Genomic DNA, 9,551 nt, shown 5'->3' on the forward strand with positions numbered 1-9,551 from the left:
ACCGTGCTTTGTGTAGCTGAGGTCTGCACCACAGGTACAGTGTAATAAATGACAACTTCCTATCTTTTGGAAGCATATGGGGTTCTCTTGGAGAGCCTGGCCGCGGAGACAGAGTATTTGCACCTATACTGGTCTCCTAAGAAAAGTGCCCCTGGGATCTGCTCTTGAATAAATACACTGGTGTCGTCCATCAGTTGATTATCCAGGGGCTGTGAGAATCTTAACTCAGGTATTGATGATGCTCATGGGCCCCCCTGTCTCCGTTGTAGATCTCATCCCTTTGTACCAGGTGGTGTTCCTGCTCTAAAGATGTCCATTCCCCCCACCACTCACATTTACCACAGCATGGCCAAGGAGTAGCAACACCTTTTGAAACTTTGAGTGTCTAGTGGATGAATGAGTCCTGTGGAGAATCTGAGGTCACCAGACATCAGATGGTCCCACCATCAACTCTGTAGCCGTTCAGTGGCCCCAGCCCCCAATGTGTGAAGGGAGGCTGCCATTGACCGCCTGCTGTTGGTGCCCCTCTACCTATTCTGAGAACCTTAGGTTCTCTGCTTCTTACTGGCTTGTCTGTGACAGTTTCTTCTTAAATATCCCTCTGGTCAGCACTTCCTCCTAGGTCTTGAGAAATAGGTACAGAGCTTTTCACTAGGTAGAGTCGGGGGTCCAAGGTCTAGGTGCTTCTCATGACCATTTGATAACCACATTGTTAGAAGGGGCCTCTCAGAGTTGTGATTACTTACCACCGAGCGCTCTGATGTCCAGCCCCACCTATGCTTTGTCACCAGCCTGTGGCTGTTTCACAGTGTCTGGGTCTGACCCTTGCTAACTGTAGGATGATGCCTACATTCTTGACTTAAGGCTGACTGATTCTCCATGCTGCCCAGCCATTCACACCAAATCTATTCAGAAATCTTTGTGCCTGATTGGAGCCTACTTCTCATTCGTCATGTAGCACAATGTCACCATTTTTGTGTGTATGCAACATTTGAAGATTTGTGTATGTTGTGTTCTAATGGTGTAGTCATAAAAATGGAAGGGGAACTTTTAAAAAGATTTATTTTAGTTCCGTATTTTGAGAAACTCTTTCAAATACTCTTTCCTTTATAGTATTCAGCTGTGCTAAATGTTCTTGAAGGGTGGTTTAATGAGATGAGGACTTACAAGTTAAGGCCATCATTATATTATTGAAATAATACTGAAAGTAAATTGGCAGATACCTGTAGCTTGTCCTGAAGTCACTTATTTGAAGAGCTTGCTTTAGTTCTCTCTACATGGACAGACAAGGCACAGGAATTATAGATGATGAATAAGGAATATACCACTGATGGAAGTTCCTTAAAGCACACGATGTGTTTTCACATCTTTTCTGTCTTTTTACATTAGGTTTTCTCCCTTTCATTTATATTTTTCATTTGTTTGGGAATGTTATTTTGCTTTTAATTCTGTAAACTGTATGCCTATGCCTTTGGATTAATCAGTCTCCCAAAGGCAGTGATTAAAGTGCACAGATGTGGGAAACCACAAATACAAAAGACAGCTTACATCTCACTCCTCTTTTATATAAATTATTCCCATTTTGTAATACCTTAGCATCATGGTCATTGTTCCCATCAAAAATACTGTATTTTGTGAAATGATACAATTATGAGGCATTTCCCATTATGTAGACACCATGTCTTTAAATTATAGCAATTTCTTAAGATTTTAAGGCAAAAGGAGCTCTTAGAAGTGTGATTAATAGCAGGGAATGAGGCTAATGCTGGGTCATCAGTGGCACTCCATTACAAAAAACGTTGGGCTAATAAAAGCATCCATCTTTTTGACCAATAAAGCATTTGAGTGATATGCTTATAGTTTTTATCATCTAGTAGTTACTGGGTGCTGAGTAAACTCTGAACCTGCATTGTAGAAAGGCAGCTCTGTGGAAGTGGCTGAAGAACCGCTCCCTGGTGGTGTGCGAAAAGGCAGGCGTGGGAGGGAGGCTCACGTTGGAGCTGCCAGTTGGAACTTTATCGTGTCTTCTACAGGCTTCATACCCATGGCCCAGGAGCCCCGTTCGCTTTGGGGACAAGAATAGAGAGTCTAGCCAGTTGATTCTTTATTTCTGTAGCAGCGTGTGGATACACAGTAGGCTCTCTGCAAGTGCTTAGGGAATTGCATCGTTAGAAAACCGTGCTCTGGAGTCAGGGATATAGCCTGGTCCTCAGAGGGGCTTCTTACGTCTCCTCTTGCCCAGTTCCCCAGTCCATAAACTTGCACCGCTCACTGGTATATTGGAAGAGGATTCTTAGGTGGTTCATAAATCATTCACTGGTTCTCATTATTGCTATTTGATGTTGAAGCAATTCCATTTTCAGTCTGTTTTAATCCTTCCGATAAAGCCAAGGAGAAAGTTTCCATTTGGTACTAGTATGTCTTTAATCTCTCTCTTCCAGTTGTAAGCTCATTATTTAACAAAGAAAGAACATGGTTCCTGCTCAGAGCCTTTGTGGGCAGCAGGATCTAGCTAGAATTTAATAACATTGGTTGGGTTGTGTTACATTTGTTGTAAAGTCCTTCTCTCCTATAAAGGGATACATACTGTCTTTCTCTTTGACAAAGTGATACAAAGTTTCCTCTGCGATAGATTTGTATGTTTGTCAAAAGTGAATTTGAAAAATAGCATTGGTGGAGGGGGAGAAGTGGCAGAAATAATGATGGTAAAAGAAGAAATGAACGCTTGAGCCTTGGAAACTGGCTCAAGTGTCCTCTCAGATGACATGACCACTCCAAGAATCTCAGAATTTGTAAGGCTTTCCTCCCAGAGAAGATGTGTGGGAGAGAACAAATCATCCCTTACCAATCTTGGGTCTACCCAGAGTTTCCCTGGGATTGTTTTCAGGTTTTGCAACAGTTGATCAAACAGGTTACTTTAAAAGGCCTCTTAATAAATGGATTCTTTCACTTACAATTATTTTCTTTTATTTTGTAAATAAGGCTTAGGAAACGTGGGCTCTGTGGGGAACAAAATAAGTAAACTGGGCACATGCCTCTAAAACTGAAGGTGCATTAGGATGTTCACCACCTCAACTGAGGCAGAGGAAAAGGCACACTATTTATCTTGTTGTTAGTAAGGAAACAGTAAAACCGTTTTTGAACACGGACGAGTCCTCATTTGGGTAATGATCATGTGCCCCGGTTTAGCTTGATTTTCAAAACCCCAGGGCTCAGTTATGATTGGCCTTTATCAAGCGACATGGTTACAACTCTTTGGATTTCCTTTTGGAATTGTAAACCCTCTTTGTAATCCTTCACTGGTAGTCTAGTTCATCCAGGCTTTAGGAAAAGAAAATAAAAATGAAGGTCAAGAGAACTCCAGGAAAAGTAGTGTGCAGTAGAGATGGGGAATCAGGATTGCAGTCACAGCATTCTGCTTTTCCTTCTTCAATTTTTTCTCTCTCGAGTTTTACTGGAGCGGCAGACAAGGCGCTTCACTTTTCTTTGTCTCCTGATCATCTAGGCCGTGTGCAGAGAGCAGTAAGCGTGGAATTTGAGAACATGCAGTTCCCAAAGCATTTGAGGAAGAGTCTTGGTGTTAGCTGTTCCTGCAGCCAGACTGGTTTCATCATCCAGAGTGGAGCAAGGCTGGATTTCCTTCTCTAGGGCAGTGGGGACAGCTCGAGCCCCAGAGGGCTTTCTAGGGCAGAAAAGGGAGAGGTCCCAGTGTCCCTTCCTTGTGTCCACACAGTGGTAACAGGCTCATCCACACACGAGCCTGAGAAATTCCCTCCTGCTTGGGCACAGAGCGCTCGTTGGACATTGCTTCGCCAGTTCTTTATCGAGGCTTCAGGGGCTGCTGTGGTTTGGGGAAAGGAGACTGTCAGCAGGGAGAGGGACTTGGGAAACAAACCACAGCACAAGACAAAACACAAAAGAAAGTGATGTTAGGGTGGCAGAACAAAGACTAGATTATAGATCCAGGAGATGGGGGAACAGGAGCAGCTAGGGAAGGTGAAGAAAGAAGTTCATAGCTGGACTGGGCGGTGGGCATCAGGGGCGGGCAAAGGGACCACTAAAATTCGGTTACACTTTTTAGACCGAGCTGGAAATTCCAGCATGCTGATGCTTAGTAATGTCACTGCCACAATACTCTGAGGTATGTCTTTAGTTTTGACTAAAGTATGACTTTAGTATGTCCTTTTCAAATTTTGCTTTGGATATCCAGCAGTGTTTTACTGTACTTTGGGCTAACATAACACAGAATTTTAAAAAAAATTAATTAACTTAAAATAAATGTAAGATATAAATTATCAAACTGGTTTTCACTGTGTTTTTGCTTATTAACTATTAAGTAATGGAGAGATGTCATTCACACGTATCACAGTTAAGTAGTTTAGAACATTAGAGAATCTGTAGATTAAAAATAATACTTTAATTGCAAATTGTACATCTAAATACAGTCTCTCCAATAAAACAGGATAGCTTCCTTATAACATAGAGCAAGCTGTTTTACACGTTCTTACACATGAAGCGAATTTTTGAAGATAAAACAATTCTTCATAACACTTCTTTTAGTGGAGACATTGAACTTATTCACTCTTTCGAAGCCTCAGATTTCTTTGATGAGCTGACACACTGAACTCCTGAGTGGCTCTATGTAACATCAACTGATTCATTTATTTATGTCATGTTTTTTAAGAGCACGATCATACCCTGAGACAGTTTGATTGTTTCATCGTAGTTGAGAAACATCTATTCGTGTGTGGATCCAGTGCACTTGAAGGTATTTTGGAACAAGAAACTTGGGCAGAAGGAACATTTGGGCTTTCCCTCTAGGTAAAACATTCAAGATCCCCATCAGTGTTTCACCCGTATATTTCATTGATAAACGAAGATGAGTCCGGGAGATGAACGTATAGTTACTCAAGCATGAAAACATTCCAGTCTTTTAAAGCTGTGACCAAATCCAATCCTTAGGAGTTTAAACCATGTGGATGCTTTATTTTTATCTATGAGGCAGGAAGTAAAAAGGCATTGACTGAGCTCTGTTTGCTTCATCTGGGGGTAATTTTCTTAAAGGGGGCCATGATTTTTTTTGTTTTGTTTTTTTTTTTGAGTAATGTCGCCAGTGAAGAGTTAACCGGATTTCACTTGATTCACTCTGGCTTATGTGATGATGAGTAATGCGAGGTTGGTAACAGCAAATTGTTGTTTATAAGCAAACATGGCATTGTGCAAACAAGCAGGCCTGGTCTCCAACTGGTTTGATTTCATGGTGGTCAGCAGCTGATCTGTGTAACATACAACCTTTCTGCCTCTCTAAATGTCAGAAGAATGACTGTTTGTTTATCTTGCCTTCTTTGCAGCTGTTTACTCTGTAATGCATTTACCTCGACCTTGATTCCCAAAGAGTGGCCCCTTTCTCCTCCCTAGCCCTGTTTACATTAGTCCTGCCCCTGGTGTCACCTATGAAATCTGTTGATTATTCCACCTGGTTAATGTTAAATTACTCTTGTAAGATGATGTGTTTGTTCATAAACACAAATGCTGGGCCCCTTGTTTACTGTACCCATGGCAGCAATCGTTATTAAACAAATATTGCTTTGTTTGCGGGGTGCGAGCAGTGGTTTATCCTGCAAGGTCTGTTTAAAAAACACACACACATTTAAAAAAAAAAAAAAAACTTAAATAGTAGAATTTTGATAAAGAAAGAAAAAGGGGAACTTGTCCCTGGAATGTGGTTGAAACAGACTTAGGTTTGCTTTTCTTATCTTTTGCTTGGATGAAGGGGCTGGAGAGATTAGCAAGTTGTTTGGTTTTTCTAAGAGATTTCCTTAGTGTAATGATATCTATGCAGTTGTTTGCTTTTTTCAGAAGGGAGAGAGCTCTCCTGAAAGGCCACTAGCTTAGTAATAGAACATCAGATGGCTACAAAACTCTTTGTGGAGCAAACAAGGACTTAGAAGGTGTAGGAGAAAAAGTCTAGTGCTATGAACAAGGCAGTCACCTTCCAAAGGTACAATCCTTGGATTTTGTGTTCTTGTGTGCGTGCGTTGGGTGTTGTTGTGTGGGCTCCATGGGATCCCGTGTGTGTGTGTACTCGCTCAAGTTTGAAACGGGGAGATTCACTTTGAGGTTAACGTAATTGTGAATAAATTCTCTGTGATACAAGCGGAGACATCCATACAATTAATACACCTGATAATGTTTTTACAAGCCAGTGTTTTAATTTTTTACCTGTTATTCTCACCTGTCTCATTTTAAAATGACTTTTATGCATTCTCTCATTTGTGGTTAAGTAAAGGAGACATTGTGTCTCCTGGTTCAGCCTGATGTGTGTGACTGTTGTCCCTTGGTCACTAGGAGTCACATTAGACAATACCAAACATTAGCCTGTCCTTTGTCATGTTTTGCAAACAGCAGAGAAAACAGCTGACATCATCTTTGTTTTTTGTTTTTTTAAATTCTTGTTTGTTGCTGTTTCTGAATTTGTGTTGTGTTTCAATACTAGGCAGGGCCTGCTGGCATTTGCCATAAATTACAAGGATAAAACACGGAGTGGGTTGAGGGTGGAGGCTGGGGGTAATGACCTTCAACATATTGTGGTCTTTTATATCAGGAGAAAGCCTGTTAATCTATCTGTAACAGCAAGTTTCGGGGGGAAGTACGTATATGCATACTGAAGTTTTTGAAGGATAAAATTGAGTAATTGTCCCTTGCACGCAGTGGAGAAATGGAAGCGCTGACTTCTGAAGGCCTGCATTCACCGAACGGCCGTGATGCTCTGAACATATTGTTCGCTCTGGCCACTAGAGCGGCTAGGGGCTGGAGGCAAAGGCAGGAGATGCGTGAAGTGTCTCATTGCGCCCACCAGTCATTAATTGATGTTAGGAACCTGCCCCCGCGTATATGAAACTGTATAAAATATGGAAATGAAGAAAAAAATAATGATACTCTGACCTGGTGGTTGGCCACTTTATTCCACCGGGCTATGTGTGACAGTTCAGCTGTTTGAATGTTCGAAACGATTCAAGTTTGGCTGGCCATGTTCATTCTCAAACTTCAACTCTGGTTCTGTCACAATGCATTTTAATTAAGCTCCCTAGAACACCTGGCCCCGTCGTACCCTAAGCTGCAGAGGCTTCCTTGTGACCAAGCCAACAGCCTAGCACAGGATTGGCAAAGCTCCTTTTTGGTCTCTGTTTCATTATTTGAGTCCGTCTGGATTAATATGCCCGGGAGTGGGTGTGCCTTCTCCTTTGTACTTCTGTTTCCTAGAGCGGCTCCTTTCTAACCTCCTTGGTTTGCCCACAGTTGCTATGATTATAGCACTTAAACTCTCGTCCACCAGGAGGGAAGGGAAACAAGACCCATGCTAGCTGGCATTCTGAAAATACAAATTGGACGTTTGTAACTTTTACAGGGGTGGGTGTCTTTATCTGCACTTATTGATGACTTACAAAGACTCTAAAAGTTGGATTAACACAGTCTGTGAGAGACCCACACACTTCCTCTGAACAGGTTGCTGCCTCGGGTTTGGAATTCAGGAATTCCTTTTCTTGGGAAATGCAAAATCTTCTGTCTTTACATCGAAAGCCTGGTAGAGAAGGGAAATCATGTTTTTGTTAGGAACATTATTTTATTACCACCCTATTCCTCTAACTCTGTTGTGAGTCATGCATTACAGGGAAAATTAAACATCCTGCTCGCTACCTTTTTCCAGTCCAGCTGAATTGAATATTAACTCTCGACCGTGGCTTTGCGTGGAGTTTTTCGTTGATTGATGATCTTTAAATTTTCAACGATTGGGACCATCCTCCTTCCATTGTGACTTAAAATGATTTAATGGCTTAAGTTAGTTTCTGAGTTTCAGAAATCCAAAATGATTAGACTTTCCAAAGGAAGTACAGGACTTGGAGTAGTTTTAAAGTAGGAACATAAAGGTGGAGGCCAGCACAAGCTTTTGATTTCATTTGATTGGCAGGTCGGACATGGAGTTTTCTCCAATGTCATTCAGTCATTTGCCTAAAAATTCAGCAGTTATGTATTTAAATCCCTACCCCAGTGGTCCCCCGTATCCACGGTTTTGCTTTCTGTGGATTCAGTTACCGGTGGTCAGCTGGTGTTAGGAGGCAGATGATCCTCCTTCCGAGGTACTGTCAGAAGGATGTGTCACAACGCCTAGGTCAGACACCTCACTTCAGCTCATCATGTAGGCATTTTATCATCTCATGTCATCGCAAGAAGGAGAAGGGTGAGTACAGTACGATAAGGTATTTTGAGAGAGACCACATTCACATAGCTTTTATTAGTTTATATCATTATAATTATTCTAGTCTATTATTTATTATTGTGAACCTCTTCCTGAGCCTGATTTCTAAGTTAAATGTTATCATAGGTATGTAGGTATATATAAAAGAGAACATAGTGTATATAGAGTTTGGTACTATCTATCCATTGGGGGTCTCAGGACGTGTCCCCCATGGATAAGGAGAGCTACTGTATATATAAGGTATACCTGAAAATATAGTTGAAAATGAAGTTGTTTTTTTTTTTTTTTTTAAACTTGTTAACAAAATGGAGGTGGAGAGGCCAGGAAGGGGATCGTTTTACTCTGAATGCCTCTTCATCCATTTACTTGATAAATACAGAGCACTTCCAAAATACACAGAGAAGTGGGGCTCACCTGGGGCTCGTGTTTTACCCGAAGTGGGGCACGAGCTCACCCGATGAGGGGCTCAAACTCACCAACCGTGAGATCATGACCTGAGTTGAAGTCAGATCTGTAACTCCTGAGCCACCCGGGCACCCTTTGGCTGATAAATACAAACTAGTCCCTAGTTCTTTTTTGTTCTCCTCCTTTGAACTATAAAGGTAAGAATACTACCATATTGCATTATTAACAATGAGCCCATTTTTCTTCCCAGACTTCTCGCCCATCTGAGCACCTGTAGCCCTGGGCTCTCCCCCTCTGACTCTCTGAGGTGTATTCAGGGCATCCTTGCCTATACCCACTCCTTTTCCCACAGCAAGCCCCGCATTTCCTTTAGGAAATGCTCCTTTAGGACACATGTACCGGGGCTTTGTGAGAGGCGTGCTCCTGGAGCTGTTTCTTTCTCTGTTGAGACGCCCAGCCTGACACTTCCATGGTATCCTCAGCCTGAAGGATTCCAATTTTGCCCTCAACTCGCATATGGCTATATAAGTAGCCTTCATTTTTTTTTAAGACGCGCTTTTGACTATTTCGTTGCTCCTGGACTTTTTCTTCCTGAGCGCTAAATGAAATTCTAGATTTTTAAAGATAGATCTAGATATTTCCAGTGCACGATAAAGTTGATAATACATAAATCATTTTTAACAACAGGTAATATGCATAATTTATGGTGTTACAGTGCTATCTTTTTGATATTTATGATGGATAATGCTCAGTTTTTGCCCTCATATTACTGCTTTAAATTATGCCACAAGAAAATTAATGAGAAAGTAGATTTATGGGTTTCATTTGTTTGTCAATTCGGAAATTAATTGGGTGTTAATTTTAGCCGTCCCTCATCAGAGCAGGACTT

The 9,551-nt window shown here is 41.5% G+C and overlaps 1 protein-coding gene across 8 annotated transcripts in view; it reads left to right on the plus strand.

Annotated features, from left to right (window-relative positions):
• FOXP1 (forkhead box P1) overlaps positions 1-9,551 on the plus strand; it is a 511,285-nt gene that overhangs the window by 255,615 nt on the left and 246,119 nt on the right. The gene's annotated exons all lie outside the window — the stretch shown is intronic.

Source organism: Neofelis nebulosa, chromosome 4, assembly GCF_028018385.1.
Source record: "Neofelis nebulosa isolate mNeoNeb1 chromosome 4, mNeoNeb1.pri, whole genome shotgun sequence".
NCBI classification, from domain to species: Eukaryota; Metazoa; Chordata; class Mammalia; order Carnivora; family Felidae; genus Neofelis; species Neofelis nebulosa.